The sequence below is a fragment of the Dermacentor variabilis genome, chromosome 7 (genome assembly GCF_050947875.1).
Source record: "Dermacentor variabilis isolate Ectoservices chromosome 7, ASM5094787v1, whole genome shotgun sequence".
In the NCBI taxonomy this organism is placed as follows: Eukaryota; Metazoa; Arthropoda; class Arachnida; order Ixodida; family Ixodidae; genus Dermacentor; species Dermacentor variabilis.
The window spans coordinates 18,208,343-18,231,375 of NC_134574.1; the positions used below are offsets into that span (position 1 = coordinate 18,208,343).

Here is a 23,033-nt window from a genome sequence, read left to right on the forward strand (position 1 = left end):
CCCATGTGATCTCGGCAGCTGCTTCATTAGATACAAGTGTGCATGTGTGTGATTGCGTGAGCACCTTTTATTAGAGAATCATGGAAGCTGATGCAGCTGTGTTGACCTTCCTGAGGGCTTAAAAATATGCGATTGTTAAAACGGTAAAAGATTGCTGGTCAATCGGTGATCTGAGAATACAAAATAAGTGGAACTAAAGATAAACGGTCAAGCTGTTTTAAAAATGTAGTGTTAAAACAGGTGCAGGCAAAATTTTGCCTGAGGATATTAGCACTCTGTAGTGAGCTAGTCCGTGATAACTGGAAATGACTGGGTTTGCCTTCTTTGTCGTGCCCAATTGGACATAATACAAATACAAAGAATTTATTTTTCTTTTCGTTACAAAAAGCATGGGGCAGCCACTCAGAGCTACCTTTAGCTGGACAAGTCGACGACCCCTATATGAGCAACAGCATATGGCATATCAAGGGAACCAAAGTATCCAGAGGGTCACCGTTCATGTCATGAGGAACAGACAAACATAAAGGGTGTTTGCTAAGGACAATGAAAGGCAGACAAGAGGACACATTTTTAACAGAAGCAAATACAATGTTTAAGACACTTCAACAAGTAATTGTGCTTGCAAAGAATCGGTAATTTTATTTGATGGGAGAAAGATGCCATATATTCCGTGGTGGCTAGGTAAGGTCAGCACTATTCTCTGAAAATTTGTTTAACAAGCGCGGGAGTGTGGGAGTCAGTAATTGTATGCAATCATTGTTCACTAATGTAGGAATAAACCATGTTTCCGGACAACACGTGTTGTACATGTATTGCCTTTTCTTTAACATTGACAGGTCGAAATAGAATGAGGTATTGTATCTATTAGCTATGGAGCATGATTGTGCCAGGTAGTTATAGAGGTGATTAATTTTCAGTATCCGATAGGGGTCAAACATCTCTTACGTGGAAGATTTAAAAGGAGCATTTGTAATTACCCTAATTGATTTCTTCTGCATAATTAATAAATGGTTTAAATCTTTATTTATTCTCATTTCCCAAACCAAGTGAGCATAACTTAATTAGGCTAAGATTAAGGATTTGCACAGAAAAAGCTTTATTCGTTCAGGTAAGAGATATCTATTTCTATTTATTAACCCAATAATTTTGCACAGCTTTTTGTGTATTTCAGTCACGTAATCGTCCTAAGTTGGGGTACTAGAAAAGTACATGCTTAGAATCGTTACACAGTCCACTACTTTGATTGTGTATCTGATCCAAGTTTAATGTGAGGCAAAGCAACAGTTTTTCTTTTAGGTTGAAAGAGGGCTGCTTTTCTCTTTTGAGGGTTGATAATTAAAGAATTAAATTTTACCCGAGAAGAAAAGTGAGTTAGAGCACGTTCACAAGCTCCTCAGTCTCTGCCATTTCTATGCCTGATATCAGCACTGTTTTGTCATCAGCATAACAAATAATGGCCACTTGAAACCTTGAAATAACTCTGTACTGATCATTAATATAAACACAAAACAGAAGTGGTCCTAGAACGCTTCCCTGAAGTACACCTGTTTTAATGCTTTGTAATTCAGAAGTGAATTCACATAAGGAAATGTGTTGCTTTCTGTACTTTGAATAGCATTCTATGAGGTTAAATGCGATTCTGTGCACACCATAAGAATATAATCTACCAAGGATAACTTTGTGACTGAAGGAATCAAAGGCTTTAGAGAAGTCAATAGAAATTCCTAGTGTTAGATCGTTATTACAGATATTGTGTAAGATTAATTCCTTTTGCATTAATAAAGCTGTTTCGATGGAACAATGTTTGCAAAAACCGTGTTGTAAAGTTTGAGTGTTTCAGTAGAAGGTTATGCACTCTATAGTGAAACAGCTTTTTGAAAACTTTAGAAAAAATTGGCAAGATTGAGGTAGGTCGGTAGTATTTTTGAATATTTTTGTCACCGTCCTTAAATATAAATGTCACTTTCACAATTTGCATCTTTTTCGGGAATACGTCGTTTGTAAAAGCTAGGTTGAACAGGTAAACAATATGTGAAAGAAGGTGCGATTAAGTCTGCAACAAACTTAATTGCTCTAACTTGCATGTTGTCGGCATCACTACTGGTGTTGTGCAAGTTTATGATTGTAGAATATACCTCCTTATAATAAATCGGGGAAAGAAACGGTTGGATGGCACATTTGCCTTGTATGAGGGATGATCTTATAAATTTTAATTTAAAAATTGTTTCACAAGAAAATTATTAAAGAGATTCCCTAAAGGTGACCCCGTAACAGTGACACTGCTACGACTCATAGCCTCTATTTTGTAGCTTCTTTGTGATTGACCAGGTACAGAGTTTGCCTTTTTCCACGTTATATCTGATCAGCATGTGTCACAAGAAAATGATGTCTTGTAAGAACTATTAGCTTTTCTGAGCATGTTATTTAATTGGTTTCAGAGGCATTCTCATTATGTTAGTAGGCTCTTTATTACGAATGAATTCCTGGTACAATTGGTGCCTCTTATTTATCTGCTCCACAATATCCTTCCTTGCTTATGCAAGGTTTACAACACTGGTTTGTTTGCTTTGTTTTTGTTGAGAAACACTTACTGTAGGTGTTTTAAACTTTAACAAAAAGGGTGTGAAAAAGACGTTGACAAGAAAGACGTAGACGAGATTGAGAGAAATGACAAACACCGGTGCCTATGTTTGTTGTTTCTCTTTGTCCTCTATGTCTTTTTTGCACACTTTCTCGTTAAGATGGGACCACACCATCTTGCCCAGCTCTCAGTTTTGATAAATTAGAAACTTCGATTGTTAATGAATCTTATCCTTCTTCTGCATCATGTGCATTGTTGATGTAATGCCATGTAAGAACCTGTATAGTTTCTCTAAAGTGCACTTAGCTTTTTTCAGAGATGTATTGAGAGACGTGTTTCCTTCTTCTTTTTGTTAGGTATTGAACTTCTTAATAACATATATACTGACAAATGATCACCTTATGTCACCTGGCAAATGATCACCTTGTGTAAGAGGAGTTGGGATGAATTGGTGATGAAAAAGTCTAATGAGATTAGGGTGTCGCCATGGCAGTGGTGGAGCGAACCGGCAGGAAGGGCCTAGTGGGTCCAACCAGAAAGTTGGTCTGGCGATAGGCCAGGGGGAGGTGGCCCAGCAGGTGCTACATGGGTGGGGCAGGTCAGGAAGCCTTGAGTGGGCTGGATTGCTGTGAGGCTATCTGTCTTTGCAGAAAGTCCTAAAGTCTCGCTGAGAGCCCCAACGAGTCGAAGTAGTTGATGACACTTAGGAGGGCAGGTAGCTCCCGTGCAGAAGGAACCGGCAAGTGGCGGCACTCCTGCAGGAGGCGGCTTTGATGCTGGAGGTAAGCAGGGCAGGCGAGCAGGAAGTGCTCCAGTGTCTCTGGATCCCCACAGGAGGCACAGGCTGGGGACGTGGTGATCCCTAGATGGTGGCGGTGAGCCGCTGTCCAGCAGCAGCCGACCCTCAGGTGCTGCAAAAGCGAGGTCTCCCAGCATAGAAGGCCACGCTGTGGAAGTGGCCATAGAGGTCGGCCCAGGGACATCCGCTTGTCTGGGTGGCAGGCAATGAGGTGCCGTCGCAGCCTGTGCCTCGTAAAGTCACCGGACGTTACATCAAGGCTGAGAGAGGCAGCGGAGTGGTAGGCACTCTTCGCAAGAGCGTGGGCCTCCTCGTTGCCCTGGATACCCACGTGCGCCGGTACCAGTGCAGGCACACCGAACAGCCTGCCTCCTGGAGAGTAGACAGCCTGAATGAGGGAAAGGTGACCCCGAGGCTAGCTCTTTCAGGCCTCTGCAGGCAGAGGAGGGCCGCCTTGGAATCACAGAAGATGGCTGCCGGTGTCAGTGGAAGCTCCTCTGCAAGTGGATAGACAGCAAGGTGGAGACCTGCTACCTCTGCTGCAGTGGAGCTTGCATGTCCAGGAAGGTGGCACAGCTTGCTTCTCTGCAGAGCAGGTGTCCAGCTTCACTGATCTGTCGACGAATATGTGGAGATGATCCCCGAGCCTCTCCTGAAGGAGAGATGGAGCCATCTGCTGGAGGGCCTGCGCTGGGGTGTGCCTTTTGGAAACACCCGGCAGGTCCATAGTCCGTGGCAGGGCAGCAGGCAGCCGGGCCAGAGGCAGATTGAACAGGAAAGGGCTTGCAACTTACCCTTGCAGCACACTTGCAGCAACGGTATGGGGGGTGCTCTTCGATCAACCCACACATACCCTGAGGGTGCGGTTGCTCAGGAACGATAAGAGGAACTGCTGCAGGTTGCCACAGATGCCGAGGAGGTCCAGGGCCTGCTGGACGACTGTGTGAGGCAGGCTGTCGAAGGCTCCCTGAACATCAATCAGCAGCAGCATCACGAGGTCCCCGCTGGCCTTGGCATCCTCCAGGGCGGACACGACATCTACAATGGAGTTCGCAGTGCACCGCCGTCGTCGGAAGCCCGCCTGCTGGTCAGCCAGGAAGCCATGGGCATGAGCCACCCAGTCCTGTCGATCCAAGGCCTCCATCACCTTGCAAGCAGCAGAGGTGAGGGAGGCTGCTGCTCACCGGTGGCCAGGTTTTGGAGCATCTGGGGCGTCACTCCATCTTCTCCCCGTCCGCTGCGGCATTTCCCTCACCACAGGGCTGCCTGGAGCTTGTGCAGTGCCAATGGCTCCTGGCAGATGGCAGCAACCTGGCTTGTGGTGCGGGCTGGGTAGGCAGGTGGGCGGGATAGCAGGGGGCAGTCTGACCGGCAGGATGGTAGCAGTCCGCCAGGAGTTCTGCAAGGGCCTCTGCGCTGATCCCTAGAGAGATAGCCACAGCAAGGACATGTTGACAGCTCGTCCTGCTGCCAGTGAGGGACCTGAGGAGTTCCACGCGAGGGAGCCCCTGGACCTATCTTCGATTCCAGAGTACAGGCTCACCCAGCTGTGGCTCCTCCTGCGCTGGGCTTGTCGTCTGCAGCAGGCATTGACACGTCTGTACCCGGTCCAGTGCTCTGCCTTGCCTGTCCAGATTGCTCTGCACTCCATGCGGTGCCTGGAAGCATGAAGGTTGAGCAGGTGGAGATCCGGAGCAGGGGTATCTGATTGGACAGAGCACTGGATGGTGACCACCTGGGCACAGTGCACAATGGCATTCAGGAAATAACAGCCACCCACCACCTTGCTGCAGTGCTTCCTGAACAGGGACCAGTCTATGACGTGGTATATTTTAGTACTTGGCCTTCTCCAAGACACAGGGGTGGTCACGATGGGGAAGTGGTCAGATCCCCATGTGTCCGGAGTTGTAGTTCAAGAGTAGGAACAGTTCTCTGTAGTGAGGGAGAGGTTGATGAGTGTGCTCACCTCTTGGCAGACGTAGGGGGTCCTCCGCTGTTGAGAACCACCAGTCCAGCTCCGCTGATGGCATCGGTGAGGTTTTTGCCTTGGCGGGTGCAGCTGCGGCTTCTGTAGTCTGTGTGGCAGGCATTGAAGTCGCCGCACAGGACTGTATCCCCGCCAAGATGTAGAGCCAGCTGGACAAGGCTGGAGGGGTCCATAGCTTCCCTGAACGAATGCAGACGCTCGCCACGGTCACGTCCTGGCTGCCCAGACGCACCGTGACGGCGCAGCACTCCAGGGGGCCACCTACAATGTCTGCCACCGGGACAACTGCGTCAGCCAGGCTGCTGCGAACGTAGACGGCCTTCCTTGCTTGCTTGCCGGGCTTGTGGCCACCAACCAGGCTAGGTTCCTCTGTACAGCTGCATGTGGCACAGGTGGTGGCATCCAAGTAGCCAATGCAGCCAAACAGCCGCAGGTCATTGGCCACGGCATACACCTTCTGCAATGTGAGGACATTGAAGTCGCACCGCAGTAGGAGCTCACACAGCTCTGCATGCCACTGCCGCAACGAGTGTGCGTCCCACTGGAGTGCCCTTGGGCGGCAGCGGCTGCTGTTCTCTGGGTTGCTATCCATGGTGGTGGCCAGGAGGCATGCCACCTGCTTGTAGACAGTGGGCTCTCAGTAGGTTATTAGCAGGCAGCATCTTTCCAATGGCTTTCAGGGTTAGCTGCAGGCTGATGATGATCCCGTCCCGTGGGTCAGGTGTGGGTTGGCTCGGTGGTGAGACACAGGTCTTCATGGCAGCAACAGGAGGCCGGCGACGCAGGCTCCTTGGAGCTGGCACGGCGGGCTGGCCAGCAGGGAGCATCATGGCTTGGGACTCGTGCCGTTGTCCCGTTACTGCTTGCGCGTACGAGAAGGCACGTGCTGGTGGTGTAGCCCTTGCCTGCTGGGTTTCCTCCCGTACTGATGCCTGGACTGCACAGCTAGAGAGTGGAGCAGGGGCTGATGCCATGATGGTTGCCACCCGGTGTTTCTCCTGCCACTCGGGATGAGCAGGCGTGTTTGCAGTGTGGTTGCCACCACAGTTGACACAGTGAGCCATATTGGGGCAGCTCTGTCTTCTGCAGGGGCCTGCCACAGTGCAGGCAGCTGGTGGTCTATCACAGGTGGCAGTCATGTGCCCATACCGGCCTCACTGTTGGCGCTGCAGTGGTCGCAGTCTTACAGGATGCACCCAGAACAGGGGAACCGGGCCGGTGAAGCGAAGCGTTACTATGTTGCCTGCACGGGCTGCAGACAGCACAGGAAAGCTGGACCCGACTGCCCTGAGCAGCGCCTCGTTCGTGGGCTCGCCATCGACACCATGGCGGAACCCAGTGCTGTGCCCACGAGCAGTAGATACACGGGCAGCGACTGGAATACCTCGGAGCTCTGTAATGAGGAGCTCCTCGAGGCAAGCCCGTGAGGTTGCATCTATAGCCTTGATGTTGCACTTGGTGTTCACCCGCACTGCTGCAACACCTGGCTGTGTAGAGAGTGCAGAGGTGAGGGCCAGGCACGACCCACGTTGAAAGGTGCTGCCCAGTGCAGATGGCTGGAACAGGGTCGTCCCTAAGGCTCCGGGAGCAGTGAGAATTACTGCAGCCTATTCAAGATTCCTAGCGTACTGGCGGGCGTTCTTGGAGCACATTACCATAAAGCCGTCATTGGATGGCTCACTACTCCCAGGTTATGTAGGATCAACGGAGAGGGCGCTGAACATGGTGGTATTGGCAGTACTCACCTGTTGCTGTGGTGCTGCCACAGGGGCTGAGGAGGTGCTCGCTGTATGAGACGAGGGCTGTGAGGTTCCCGTTAAAAGGCGCTGCCTCCCCTTGTCTTCTCCCTTTTTGAAGCTAGTCTTTTTGTTTGAGGGGCCGGCACGTGCTTGAGGAAGGCAGCTGTGCCATGTTGTGACTTGCCTCCTGCCACCTTTGCAGCTGGTGTCTTTCCGAGGGCAGCTTGCAGTGGAGGCTTTTGAGAACATCTGAGGTTGCTTTGGCCCCTGTGGTAGGCTCAGCAGGACTCTCTGCAAGTGCATCCATTGTCCCGGCAATTGCTGCATCTCCGGAGGCACAGTATCTGTGAGGAATGGCAGGTTCAGGCACTGCGGTTATGGTCGCAGGTGTCGTCAAAGCTGCAGCTTGGGCAAGGAGGGACAGGTGCAGACTTCTTGCTCTCTGGGAGGGCACTGGAATCCGACGACTACTGTGGGACCTCTCCCTCATCATCGTGGTCACGGCCGTGTTTTCGTGAGGCAGGCAAATCGGTAACACTGAACTTAGTGTCATAAGTTGACGGCGGTGCACTCCCCCTCCTCTGTCTTCTGGATTGGATTGGTGTGTGCCTTGTTTCTGCACTGGGCTTTCATAAGATCGCTTGTCAGGGTTACTGCCTTCCTCGTCGGAGCTCACGGGGAGCTCCACGGAGGTTGGCAATCGAGCTGATGGGCAACACTAATGCCGACGAAGCGAAATGTGATGCCCACATCGCGCAGCCTGTAGCAGGGAACAGCGGCACGTTTGGATTATCCCGACTAAAAGCGTGCAGTACACTACCAATGACATTACGCACCACATGCTCTAAAACAGATAGGTGAAGATGCTTAATGCAACAGGTTTCGCGGTGATAGCTGTGAATCCGGTGTGCGACAACCCAGGTGGAAATTTGCTGTAACTGTAATAAGAAACTGTGCATGCTGTCACTTTCACGTGAGACGGGCGGCTATATACTGTTCTCAGCCACGTGCAGTTAGCGCCTTTTCTTGTTCACATGGGATCTGTCGGCTGGAAAACATATACAATCGCTTTCTGCTGCAGGGAATGGCAGCGCATTTCAGTTATCGCCTATTGAAAGCATGTGCTATGCTTCCGATGGCACCACATGTTGTGAAACAGATAGGTGAAGATGCTTATCGCAATAAGATTGGCGGTGATAACTGTGGTTACCGCATGGGATGACCCCGGAGAAGGTTTGCAGGTACCGAAATGAGAAATTGAGGGCGTGCCAGCGTTTTTGGGTGAGACAGTCGGGCGAATATTGCGGTGAAGCTCTGTGGCGGGCAGCTATATACTGTTCTTGATTGCACGTGACCTGCACATCTTCTTGTTTAAATGGGATCTAGCAGCCAGAAAATGCATCATACTATCGCAATTTGGCGATGTACTGAATGTTGGTGCCGAAAGATCGTGCTTTCCGGGAACGTATAAACCGGTGAAAAATGAAATGTAACTCTATTGGGTAATTTTTTTGTGTTCTCAATTGCGAATGTTGGCGCCGGGAAAATGTCCGTAACGGGAACGTATCAACGAGGTTCTACTGTATTACCTTCAGTAGCGATGCACTTATGCTGTAGACTTAAACACCAAGTATAATTCTTTGTTTAATTAGAATTGTTTGTCACAAATGTTCATATTTTATCTGCGGGGTACTGCTGCTACTGGGCTGGACCCGGGACCTCTGTGAGCCACTCATTACCTTTTGTTTCTATATCATCTGGAGATTTTATATGCTTCCAAAAAATAAATGCAAATTGATATACTATTTTGGGCCCCCATGGTTCACCACGTGCGTTAGATAAATAGGTCTTATTTTGTAAATGTAAATATAACTGACAGACACATTTGCAGGCTCTTTGACTTACTATTTTGATAACAATTATATGGACACGCCAGGCGCATTTCTGCTGTCATCACCATTGCCGTGATGTTCCGTACCAAGTCCAAGGGCAATAACACCGTCTCTTCGTGCCATATGCTGTATGTGTGAGTGAAACCGTGCGAGAGTGAGCCGAAGATTGTGGCTCATTTTTGCGTGCATAAGGGAGGAAAGCGGGGAGGGAGTGTGTCATCTTCCGTTTCATGCAAGGAACTGGCGGGAGGTGAGTAAAATGGACATTGGTCTTCATCAGCAACTGTGTAAGGCGCGGTTGTGGAGGCTTTGTCTTGAAAGCGATCTGCTTTGGGGACACAGTCTAGCTGGGTTGATGGTTTGAAGCTTTGCGTGTGCTATGTTCTCGCCAATCAGCTTGCGTTGAAGCGATAGACAAGACAAAGGTCACTTCGCTCACTGCTGCTGCTGCCGCGCTTCACACCAGTGTTTTGATAGTGAGTGTCCACAGTCGTCGAGTGTGCTGTGGGCATGTTTGCCTGTGCACGCTGACATCATACTGATTAGTTTAGTTAGTAAGCGAGTGTTCACAAGTTTATAGGGCTGATAAAACTATTGACCTTACTTATTATGGCTGTCCACCAATTGGCTATCACAATCGATGCCTCACCTCTCTGACAAAACTGCGACTTTTCGTAATAGTAATTTGCAGTGTGTGTGTGTGTGTGTGTGTGTGTATATATATATATATATATATATATATATATATATATATATATATATAGGGAGAGAGAGGGCAGATCAGTTGTGGTTGACCCTCTCCCCCCCCACTCAAGAAATAGTTGGCGCTTTACTGGTGGCAGACATGAATTTCGCTAACCCACCTCCTTTTGGAGTACATTCAGTGGTGCCTACTGCGCACCCTTTGAGCACGCACCTGTTTTGTCGAAGCTGGCTGCAAGTGACCTATACAATTTACGCAAAGCTGCCCCAAGTGGTGGCTGTGAACGACAGCAGGCGCACCCCACTAGGAGCATGTTTTGCTCTGGGGATGGTGCCCCAGCCGGTATCCCTCTGCAAACTGCATCACTGATCGAGCTGTAAGACTATTCATCCTTGCTTGACCGCACCACTAACGTGCCAACAGCTTTGTTTGGAGCAGGTGCACAGATCCTGTTGCAAAACGTTGCCCAAATGATCCAGTCGCTCTCCGAGCCAGTTAAGTCACTTTTGGCTGTTCCGAAATGCATGTACCCCGCTTTAAAGTTGGCTATCTTGACCTACAGCGAATACAGTTACTTGCTCAATGCCAGGGCATGGCATGCTACCAAATCATGGCACGCTACCTGAGGGAGGTGCTCGGGTGCGTCGTTCTCATTGTACTTGCTGACATGGTGGATAGGTGGTACCAGCTTTTCAGGTTGTGGCCTTTCAGGCTGTGCAGCAGCACTTGAGGAGTTCTGCGTGGCCTTCCTGTGCAAATTCCTACCCGTTAACTATGAGAGTAGGATGCGGCGAAAGCTTGAGTTCCATATGCAAGCTCCTGACGAGTCACTTCAGGAGTGTGTACTCGCGATGTAAGGCCTTTTCTTAGTCGCTGAGCCCAAAGCCTTAAACGAGGAGCGGGTCAAACAGGTGATCAGGCAGACACAACCGACCTGTTCGGCATACTTGCATGGCGGCCGCTTCCGAGATTTAGAGAAATTGGCCACCGAAGCAAAGTGCATTCGAGATGACATTCTCGCCGCACGAGCCTATCACCCACCACCGCCCACCAGAGAGGCCCTTGAGCCTCGCTGGGCATGGGGAGGGCCTGTGACCTTTCCCCAATGGCAGCAACATACAAGCACTACAAGCAACTACAAGCAAGTGTGCTTGGGAGCTGAGTGCTCACGCTGCAGACCCCTACATGTATGGTAGCCAGGCAGCCTGTGCTGTAGCACTGCCTTAAATGCATGTGAAGGGACTCCCTTGAACCCAACGCCTCGTGTAGGGTGACTCTCGTGATAACAGACCCTTTGGTCAAGCAGCGAGCCGAGCCTGCAGGGAGCTGAAGCCGCACCGCCTCGGGAGAGATACCGTGAAGGAGTGCGCTGTTTTTGCTACCAACTACGAGGGCACATAGCGAAGGACTGCACTGCGCCATGGCTTCCTGTGAGGCCGAGAAATGGGAGCACGGGTTGCTCATGAAGGCACGAGGGGACGAACCTTTGTTTGCCTCTACTCAGCATACCAAGCAGGCTGTTTTGCTGGTGCACATGTGCTGTTTATTCCAGTCACCATTGTTGTCCGCAAACTTTCGGCGCTCTTGGACACGGGCGCAAGCGCTTCATTGTTCGGCGAATAGATGTTGTTTCACTTACAGGGGAACTCAGATTAATTGCGAGACTGCCGAACGGCATTCAATCATGTGAAAGGCGTAGCCCATTCAGCTGGCGCTGCAAGGTTGGCTGTTAAATGGGGAGAGTGAATGAGACACAAGCGTTTTGTTCATTTTGCAGGACTTAGTGTTCCTGCGATTTTCGAAAGGGACTTTCTCCTTAAAACCGGGATCATTGTGGACATTGCAAATGGTGGCTATTGCTACAGACCTTTCACACTGCTAAAGTCGTTCATCAGCCCGCCGGCGTCCAATCTTACCTGTGCAGATGCGGCATCGGAAACGTACCGTGCGTAGATTTCCGGAGCAAGCCAACCATCTGTGTGCTCACCCGCACGGCAAAAACCATGTTGCATGTTGCACGCAGAATTTGGGGGCAGGCCCATGTACTATGCACTCGTCGACTCAAAGTGCCAATTGGGATGCAGTGACACGGCATGAAGAGACACCACATCCTCTGGCAGCCCGTGCAGTTTGTTTGGATGATACACTACCCATTTTATACATGTGTGTATATATAACGTTACTCTCTGTAACAATTGAATATTTGTTGATGATTGTTGCCATGTGTCTTTATATTTTAAGTTTTTCTTTTCAACATGCTGCTGACGGTCAATGACTTCTGTACACATCATATTACTGTGTTGCTTTGTACTTACTGTTGTGCCCCCTCTATGTAATGCCTGCCCGGGCCTTTAGGGTATTTGAATAAATAAAAAATAAATAAATAAACACAAAAGGCTCATTTGGTGGCAGTGTTATGCCATCACGAAGAGCTCTTCACTGATCATCCTGGTTGTACCGATTTGGCAAGCCACACGTTCGAAACTGGAGGTACGCTTCCTTTGAAGCATAACCCCCAGCCCATCAGCCTAGGCAAGAGGCAGGTGGTTGATGGCTTGCTTAATGAGATGCTATCGGCATATGTTATTTGCTGCTTGCCCATTGCCTGGGCATCTTGAAATGTTTTGGTGCCTAATTAAGATGGTAGTCATTGCTTGTGAGTAGACTGCCGCCATCTGAACCGAGTGCCTTGTAAGGTTGCCTATCCGTCCTTACGATTAGCTCCATTGTAGGAAATCTGGGCATTGTCCTACAGGCCTGGATGAATGAGTGCGACCGGTGCAAGACTGCATTCATGTTTCATGGCAGGTTATTTGTGTTCACTCGTATGCCCCTTGGTCTTTGCAATGGTCCTGCAACGTTTCAGAGGCTCGTGGACCCTGTCCTTGGAGAAGCAAAGTGCTTATACTGCATGTGCTACCTCAACGACATCGTCATTTATACTCAAACCTTCGAAGAGCACTTGGCCCCGGGTTCAGTTACTAGGGTTTACTCTGAGCAAGGCCGCGAGAGAAATGCTGGACTGGGAGAAACTTCCGGCAATCTTCGATTTCCCTGTGCCCAAGGATGTACGTGGCCTTCGCCGCTTATTGAGAATGGCCAATTTTTACGGGTCGTTCATCCCGTCCTGTATGCAAGTGCAGGTGCCCTTGAGCAAACTCTTGGGTAAGTCGGCCGAGTGTCAGTGGGGACCTGAGCAGCAACAGACCTTTAGTCATCTGTTTGGAGACAGTGCAGCTCAGACTGCCCGACCTGACCAGGCCGTTTGGAGTCCAGACTAGACCAGGCCGTTTGGAGTCCAGACTAGACCAGGCCATTTGGAGTCCATACTAGACCAGGCCATTTGTAGTCCATACTGACGTGTGGGATCTGGGTTTAGAAGCAATTCTCCTACAGGGATATGATGTCGTGTTGCAGCTATTGGCCTTTCCCAGCCCCTCCTTGATACCTGCAAACAGGAATTATTCCCTAACAGAAAAGTAGTGCCTTGCCATCATGTTGGCACAATGTAAATTCGACGTCTACCTTGGTGGGCTAAAAATTCATAGTGCAGACGGACCACAGTGCGCTAAGCTGGCTGATGCTGCTCTGTGAGCCAGCTGGCTGGCACGCTGGGCTCTCCTGATACAAAATTATGGCTTTTCTGTGCAATATCGAAAGGGGAGTACCAATGTAGCAGCTGATATTGTATCTTGTGGTCCATTATCTACCCGGAGCATTCCTCCAGGTGCAACAGCCACTATCGGTGCTTTTGCATCAGCAAGCATCGAGGGCGAAACCAGCAGAGTGTCATGTGCGCGGTATTCTTATGTGGTGAGTGGTGCTGTGTGGTGCTTAGGCGAGATGACGTGAGGATGATGAAGAAGACGAAGAGGCAATGATGCTGGCATATGGCGAATGGAAGATAAATATAAAACCAGAAATGACAATCGAACAATTTCGACCAGTAGCAAACTAACATGTGAAGAACAAGAAAAAGAAAAAGGAAGTTCTAGGAGAAGCTCATGGAGCAGCAGAGAAGCAAGCATTACCAGGCCGCAAGAGCTTGTCGAGTTCAGGTCTCGAAGCCCTGCATCTGCCTGGCTACTCACTTTCCTGGCAATTCCTCAGCCGGCCGCAGTCCGCTGTACTCGGACCGGGACAAATTCCAGCCCTGGGCCTTCCATTGGTTGTCTGGGACCAGTTTGTGCCAGGCTTGCCCTGCTGTTCGATTATAGTTCACCTATGACTCGTCCGCCCTTGCTCCACTCATCCCTGCCATCATCCTGAAGCGGAATCTACCGACCCACCGACAATACCTTGATGTCCACAGGGCGTATGCTTATAAAGATTGTCTATCGGTGTGGAACTATATAATTCCGTGGGATTCTATAGACTGGCTAAAATTAGGCAAGTGTGCAGTGCTCACATGTTTTCTAGTGTTTATTCAACGTGGTCACTTTCACTTCTCTGATCATTATATTAAAATAGGGTCACTGAAAATGCAAACGGCTTCATTCTTCTAGGCAACAAAGGTTTCGCCTCTGTTGCTGTGATTTTCCGAACCTTCCCTCGCACGGAGAGAAAAGAGAGTCTGTAGGCCGGCAAAGCTGTTATTCCACTTTCCTGGCAAGCAGTGCGTCGCAATGTGGGTGAGTGGGGCGCTTCTCGAAAGTGAACCCATGACGCCGTTGCGAGGGGTATGGTGGCTGCAGTCCTGAGTAGGGACGAGACCAGACTCCCCTTTGGGAAAACTGGAATCGCTTTCAGCAGGCAAGAGCTGCTGACGGCCCAGCAAACTGATTCATTTGGTTGCGGATTGAATGACAGTCTCAGGCAGACGTCGCGTCAAGACGCTGCTGGTAGTGCGGTGGATGAAGGGAAGCTGGAACCAGCGCGTGGTGCTCTGTCCCCCGCGGATTCATATTTGCTGGATCATGATGGGCTCCTGCTGGAATACATGGTCACCAATGATCAGTCTGTGGACCTGTTTAAGATGGTTATCCCCAAAAGTCTGAGAAGCACACTATTGCGATTCTCTCATCACGAACCCTTGGCCGGTCGTTTAAGTACTAAGCCAAACTGGCTTGAAGCTATACATTTTTCACTATTGCTGTTCCTGCAACGTCTGTGAAACAATGAAATCAAGGAGTCACAAGGCGCCCAGGCTGATGAAACCAATTGAAAGTGAGTGTCCATGGCAAATGGCCACCTGCAATCTAATCCCTCCTTTCCGATCCAATTCTGATCCTTTCCTGAGAAGTAAGCAGGGGTTCACACACCTGATGGTAGTTGTTGATCATTTTTCGAAGTGGGTGGAGTTCTTTCCTCTTCAGAAAGTGACAGTGCAAGCAGGGCTGGAGTGGTTGCAGGAAGTGTTTTGTTGGTACAGCTTTCCGAAAAGACTTATTACGGACAATGCATCCTATTTCTCTGCTCATGTGTTTGGTATTATGTGCTGTTCCCTGGGAAATAATCACTGCACCTATTCGCCCTATGATCCCCAGTCCACTTTGATGGAGCGGATCAACAGAACTCTCAAACCAATGTTGGTGGCCTTTGCCAAAAGTCAAAAGGATTGGGCAGACCGCTTCAGGGAGCTCGCGTTCACAATCCGAACCGGCGAAGATTGCTCAACTGCTTTCTCTCCCATCTTATTCAATTTTGGGAGGAAGTTGTCAAATCCGGTGACCAGTGCTGTTCAATGCCAGCTCAGGGAAGAAGAGGCGCAAGCAGACTGTTCTGTTTACCCTCCAGGACTTCAGGACACACTTTGTCAGGTGCTCAGTAGAACAAGGCAGAGTTTGGCATCAGCCAGGGCCCAGCACAACGCTCAGTATGACCAGAAGCATCGCCATCTTTCATTTCGGTAGCTGATCTCGTCCTGAAGTGCAACCTTACTATTAGCAACGCGAGCAAGGGGTTCTCATCTTCGCTCGCTCATAAGTGGCTTGGTCAGTACTGAGTAGAGATTCTAGAGAAAGCTTCGTCTCCGCTCACATACTTGCTGAAGGAACCCCTTCAGAGAAACTCAGCCTTGCCCATATCGCTGACCTAAAAGCATTTATGTCGCGGTTCGACGAGCTTGCGCTGGTGTCCAGTGGCATGACCTGCAAGCAATGGGCACACCCGGGGCGTCGGATTGTATTTGGAGCACACACCCATACAACCTGAGGAGGCGATCAGCTGTGTGATTTCACGCCAAACGGTGCACTCTTTCTGCCACCCCCTGCAGGGGCGTTGGCGTCAGTGGGCACTTGGTATCTTGAAACACCACATACCCGAGAACACAAGAGTTGGAGGCTCCCGCATGTAGCCGTGCGCGGCTTAGCCATGTCTGGGGAAAGGGGGATCTTGGGGGTTGAGCCGATGCTTGTACAATATGCTGCTATGGCGCATGAAAACCAAAGGTAAGTTGGATTCAGGGGCGATATTCTCAAGCGATCATTTCTAATAGTGCCACTGAGCACGTGCTGGTAGGCGAGTTGGTTGTGCATGATTACAAAGAAGGCGTCAAATAGAACAACAGACGAAGGAAGGAGACACGAGACAACCACGTTGGCGCACTAACAACTGAGTGTTTTATTTCTTGACGTAGGAATATATAGCTGCTGTCAAGGATCAAAACAACAAGAAGAAACAGGGCCATAATCTGCATCGCACAAGGAAGCCACAGTACAGAATAACTTCTGAGTGTCGCTCCCGAGATACGCCAATTCCTTTGTTGGAAGAGAAACTGAGGCTTCACTGATACAATCATCACCACGCTTCTCGATCTCAAGCGCTTCCAATATCTCCCTTGTCAGTTGATCATCAGCTCTGTTCAAAACACAGGTTCTATTAAAATCTGGAATGCACTTGTGAGCCTTACAATGCGCACTTATATGGTCTGGAGAGCTGGTTTTCCATCTTATATCGATGCTCATGCAACCTTTCATTCAGACATCTGCCCGTTTGGCCTACATATGATGAACCACACGACAAGGGAACCGAATAAACTACTTTCTTTACACATCCGACATGTTTCTGCCCATGTTTTTTTGCGCACACCTGCTTATTTTCCCGATGTCCTGCATTCACCTTGGCACACATCAAACCAAGACCTTTTGGAGCGGAAAATCAAACCCGAACACCAGCTCATTTACCTACTTTTTTCAGATTGTGAGATATGCCGTGAACATATGGAATTATAGCACATCTGGTTTCAGAAGGACCTGCTCGACCCTGGTTTACAACGTTAGGTTGCTTGAGCTGTCTGAGCATCTTTTCTGCGACAGATACGATCACACGGTGCGGATAACTTGCCCCTTTGAGGTGGCTGACCTGACAATTAAAACTGCTTTGCAGCCGATGCACACATGACTTGTTAAGTGCGTTGGTTAGACATGATTGAATGATGCCTCTTTTTATTACTTTTGAATGAGCTGAATGGTAGGAGAGGATGGGTTTGCTAGCCCTTCGCTTGAACTGCCAGCACACAAGACACGATGAGAAAGTCAACTGTAAATCTAAAAGTCTTAAACAGTTATTGGCTGAAGCTCGTGAGTCAGGGTTAGAGGATGCAAGGCTGTTTTAAATTCTGACGATACTAATGATGACTGGGTCTCCAATTCTGGACTGTCACAATCTAAGAACACTAAAAAATCATCCACAAATCTGAAGATAACATTTGTCCCCGATATGCATTGCTTTAACAGGTTGTCTTTTGAAACAGGTCGCTTAAAACAGGGGCTATACACGAACCTATACACACACCCTCTTTCTGTAGAAAGACGTCATTCCATTTTATGTGCGTGGACTTCAGGTACACGGGCAGCAGTTCCTATGTCAAGAAATAAAACACTCAGTTGTTAGTCCGCCTACGTGGTTGTCACGTGTCCCCTTCGTCTGTTGTTTTATTTGGCGTCTTCTTTGTAATCTAATAGTGCATTATCTTCATGATATTTCGTGCATCTCTACATCAAATGTGTTGAAGTAGACGAACGAAAGCCTTTTTGACACAGCGCCAGAAACAAACAGGAACCACATGCTGAATTTGTCATGAAGGAGAATGCGACGCGGCGGCCAGGGTGTAGATGCGGCGGTAAGCCACGCAGGAATACAATGTTGCCAGAGCAAAATGGGCAATGCTTTATTTAGGTACTGGCGCTTGTCCAGGCCTTCTTGACGTCGCGCATCGTTTACGCGGCGCCGTACCTCAAGTTACTGAAAAAAGACAGGGACCAGTTGAATGTCATTATACGAAAGGCAACCAAGATGGCGCTGGGCATTCCGAAGCATTCTTCGACCGACAAGCTTCTCGGCATGGCCAAGCACAACGTCGTCGAAGAGTTAATAGAAGCTCATCTGTCTAATCAAAGAGTCCGACTCAGTCAGACGTCGGCGGGACGTCGCGTTCTTGCCAAGTTGGGCTGGAAAGAGGCAGAGCGGAAGGAAATGGGGCTGTTACCCAAGTTGTAGGTGCATAAAATCCACAGTAAGCCACTGCCTAGAAACATGAGGTCGGGTCGTAACGACGGCCGCAGAGCGGCTCGTATAGCGGCCTTGACAGAGACTTTGGGTCAAATAGCAGAAGAGGAAGAGGGGGTCACTCTCTTCACAGACGCTTCATTACCCAAGTTTTCATCGAAAGCAACGCTGGCAGTTACAACACGGGATGTGCTCGTAACCTGCGCCTCCATCAAGACGTCTTTTCCAGAGGTGGCAGAAGAGGCCGCGATAGCGCTAGCACTCGCACAGCCCAAGGTGGGAAGAATTGTCACCGACTCGCAAAAAGCGTATAACAACTACAGATAGGGGTGGGTGTCTCTTGCAGCACTAGATATTTTCAAAAGTAAACGCGACGTACCTGAAAGGAAAGTTGAGTTAATATGGACACCGGCTCACTCTGGGCTGGAGGGCAACGAATTTGCCCACCAGTTCGCCCGAGAGATGGAACACCGGGTTGAGGAAGGTGAGCCACAGTCCATATTTAGTTACAGAGACATTACGAACCATTATAAGACGGAGAGGCGCCGTTACCCCGATCCTCACAAATCGCTTAGCAGAGAAAAGCAAGTGATTTACAGGCAAATACAAGCAGGATCCTTCCCGCACCCTTACCTTCAAAGCAAGATGTACCCGGAAAGGTACGAGGAGGATTGTAACTTCTTCAAAACACAGTTAGGCATGCTCCAACACGTCATTGGAGTATGCGATTTCATCAAGGCGATCCCCCCACCTCTTACCTGCCCCGCTACCCTACCCCATCCCTCATCCACCCTTACCGAGTGATGGGAGACCTTGCTAACCAGCACCGCCCTGGAAGACAAGCTCGTCCTGATCTCCAGGGGCCAGGTGGCTAGGGAAGCATATGGGTCCCGTGAAGAGGGAACCACTTCCATCGACGGCGTCTAAGAAGATGTCGAGCTCGGCTCAATAAAGTTGTTTCTCTCTCTCTCTCACTAACCTAGCCATGCCAAGCCTTATCACCCTTAAATACAGATGGCAGTAGTCTGATCAGTCGACGAGCGTGGTGCTTCCAGCGTGCCAGGCAGCGGCCGGTGCAGTCGGATACGTCATACTGGACATGCTAAGATCGCTAAAATTTTACCCTGTGCTTTAGGCATGACCAGCAGCATGGTGATCAGTTGCCATAGCGCTAGCGGACAGGTGCTCGGTGAGCGAGCATTTTTTTGTTTGTCAAAGGAGCAAACGCATCATGCTCACTTCGGTGAACCCGAACAGCATGCTGCTGGTCAGCCAAGTTAGTGCGCGATGTGCCCTGTTACCACTACTCCGGCGTGCAATAGGACTTGTTCTATTCCTGTTCCAGCCACACTAGAATGTAGAGCACCCAATTTTCGCCAACATAGCATAACTGTGCCATGCGTGGATTGCATCCGTGTTAAGCCGGACTGTGCAGCACCTTTAGCTTGGCCGCCCCAATGCGCTCTTCTTCAAGTGGAGGCAGAATGCATCGAGGCCCTGCTGTTGAATGTAGACAACCAGATAGAGAAAACCGGCTGGGCTCGGAGAATGCTTTGCATTAAAAGGACCGTGCGGGTGCGCAACGGCCAATTGTCACAGCGTAAAAAGCAGCTAACAAAGTATGCTAACTCTGTGGCTAGCAGACGTCCGAGACCTGCTCGCTGATACACTGGAACGAAACACAAGCAAGGAAAGTAGACAGCACGGGCGCTAGTTCTCCGCATTCTTCACTGTACGTCACTTCCGGCGGGTGATGATGGCAGCGTTTTTTTTTTCACCTTCAGTATGAAAAACGTCGATTTTTGCTCTTTGTGGCGTATTTACCTGTATTTCAAGCGTAAAACTTTGCAGACAGACTACTGCATGTCTAAATTATCTAAAACTGGGATTTTTACACAGTCGAAAATTTTGTTCCAGTTGGCTTTTAAAAGAGAGCAAGCAGCTTCGAGAAAAGCATTGCCAAAGTGCAAATATTGGGAAGGAAGTCACGAGAGCATACAAAGCGTATCTCCGGTGTGGAAGCAGACGTGTAACAATTGCAGGAAGCTCAACGAATTTGCAACTGTGTGCACGAACAATAAAACCATTGCAATGTGGAACCAAAGAGGACGATTCTGAAGTCATACTTATGGTCTGAAATGGCACAACAAGCTTTTTATTCACAATGCTAGATGTCAATGGCAGGAAAATGAAATTTAAAGTTGACAGTGGAGCTGCTGTCAATATGATAAAATCAAAGAGTGTAATACCACGGCAGGTAATGCTGACTATGACTACCATATGCATGTGGAATGGTGCAAAGGTGACACCAATAGGTAAGGTCAACTTAAGTGTGACTTCGCCAGATGGAGAGGAACATGCTGCAGAGTTCATTGTTGTGCCAGGTGGCCTTACACCACTCATAGGATGGAAGACAGCTCAAGCAATGGGTCTGATTGTTGTGGGCTGTAACCTCGTCGGCAGCATTTCTGAGACACAGACAATAGATTCGATGAGCTGCATTTTCCACAAGTACCCAGACTTTTTGGACAATCATCAGGCTCATCCCTTGAAAAGTGCACCTTGTGACCAAACCGTCAGCCTGTGCAAGAGCAGTGACAAACTTCCGAATCCTTGTCAGCATCAAACCGCACCTTGAAGCAACGCTCAAAAGCATGGAGCAGCGTGGTATAATCCAGTGTCAGTGAACCTACTTTGTAGGTTAGCCTAATGGTCGTTGCCACAAAAAAAAAATGGTGAAGCGAGGACCTACATTGATCAACAAGCGCCGAATGACGCTCTGGAAAGATAACGACACTTTCTACCTGTCCTGAACATCTTGCCAGGGGTCTGAAAGGCCAAGATCTCCTCAAATGTTGGCCTACATGATGGGTACTGGCAGTGCGTCCTGGATGAGGAATCGAGTCTTCTCACTACATTCCAGACACCAATGGGACATCAAATGGCTTCGCCTTCCATTTTGGCCTGCTTTCAGCAGTGAAATCTTTCACAAAGGGCTTCAGACAGCCTTGGAAGGACACGGGGGAATGCTATGTGTTTTAGACATCATAGTTTTTGGAGTTGGAGAAACTGAAAATGGAGCATGATGCAACCATAACCAGAAGTTCGGCAACTTGCTCTACAGGTGTAAAAAAATTGGCGTACATTTGAACAGAGGCAAAACTGACTTTACTGTACAACCAGGACATTCCTTGGGCACTTGCTAAGCCACTGCAATGGACTATGCATCGGCCCTGTAAATGTCAAGGCATACGAGTAATGCCACCGCCCATTCACGTCTACAGCATTCAGTGCTTTTGGGGTATGGTCAACTATCTTGCACGTTTCCAATGAAGAATCACAGATGTGCCAGAGCCACTTAGGACACTAACGGTGGAAGGTGAAACATGGCACTGGAGAGGTGAGCATGCCAAGGCATTTCAAGAAGCAAAGAACCTTGTTGCCAAAGCACCAGTGCTGGCATAATATGATCCACAGAAACCATTTTTTTTCAGTGCGACACCAGTGAACGTAGCCTTGGTGCTGCTCTTCTTCAAGATGATCAACCAGTAACATTCACATGCATAACACTTACACCTACTGAAGTATGATACGTGCAGATAAAGAGATGCTTGCTATTGTCTTTTTCTTGTGCAAGGTGGACATACTGCTGTAGTGACTGACCTCAAGCCACTTCTCTCATGATTCGCCCGGGTTTGTGAACGAGGGAGGGCTTGAGGCACCCTCCGTTAGACAGACGCTCCGCAGCGTGGTGGTGATGAACGATGACCAAACGCCGAGCAGCTGTGCTTGCCGGTGTTTATTGGGTGCGGTGACCAATGTTGCTTACCGAGCTTGGCAGGCCACCGAGCCTGGCGGGCCAACGAAGATTATGCCTGAGGGGGCGTCACATGCTTGGTACACCCCCTTACTCCCAGTTTGTTTGTCAACAACAAAAAATTTCCATGTTCAAAGTACGAGGCTCTGCCTTTGTTAGCTGGGTCGACGGTGCCTACTACACAGGCGAGTATTGGTAGGGTGGCTAGAAGGGGAGGTGTGAATACCGGCGGCGAAAACGTGACCCCACAGCGCACCGATGCCGCGGGGCGGCGCTGTTGACCGAGGCGCGGGAAGCAGGCAGCCGAAATGAGCGCCTCGCCAGCCTCGTGTCGGCTGCGTCTCTAGCACCCAGGTGAAAGTGAGCCCGTTTCGAGCATTGAGCGCTTCCTGCGAGCGTCAAAGAATGAATCTTTATCATGAAAACGATGTTATGTCAGCCCACATCATTACTCCTGTGAAATTTTACGGGTCCAGTTCACACTGAATCGAGATTCAAACGCGTTTTGTCTGTGCACATTTCGTGAAGTGGCTCAGGGTGTTAGGGGCTAGTGGGGGGCTTCGAAATAATTTTGACCACTTCGGGTTCTTTAACGCGCACTGACATAATACGGCACATGGGCGCCTTGCATTTCGCCTCTCTGAAAATGCGACCGTCGTCCTCGAGATCAGCAGTCAATCACCCTATGCGTGACGCACGCATAGTAGTCAATCACCCTAAGCAATCAGCCTAAGCAATCACCCTAAGCAATCACCCTATGACGTAGTCACGTACAGTAGTCAATCACCCTATGCGTATCAGGTAATGTCTGCAGATTAAGAGACATTACCTGACAATTCGTCTCGACGTATTTACAAACCACTTTCTGTCTGCACTTGACCTGTAGCATGTAATTTTGATGCTCATTTAAACAATTTCCCATGATTGCAGACAGTGAAGCAACAGATCTGGTCATGAAATCGTTTATTTACAAGTGAGGAAAAAAATTGTCATAACTTTACAATACACAAAATTTCAGTGTTTTCCGTTTCTTCTCCTACCCTGCTGACTGACACCTTTAAGCAAAA

General features: G+C 49.1%; 1 protein-coding gene across 7 annotated transcripts in view; it reads left to right on the forward strand.

Annotated features, from left to right (window-relative positions):
- Positions 1-23,033, forward strand: part of Sirt2 (Sirtuin 2) — a 376,779-nt gene that overhangs the window by 130,298 nt on the left and 223,448 nt on the right. The gene's annotated exons all lie outside the window — the stretch shown is intronic.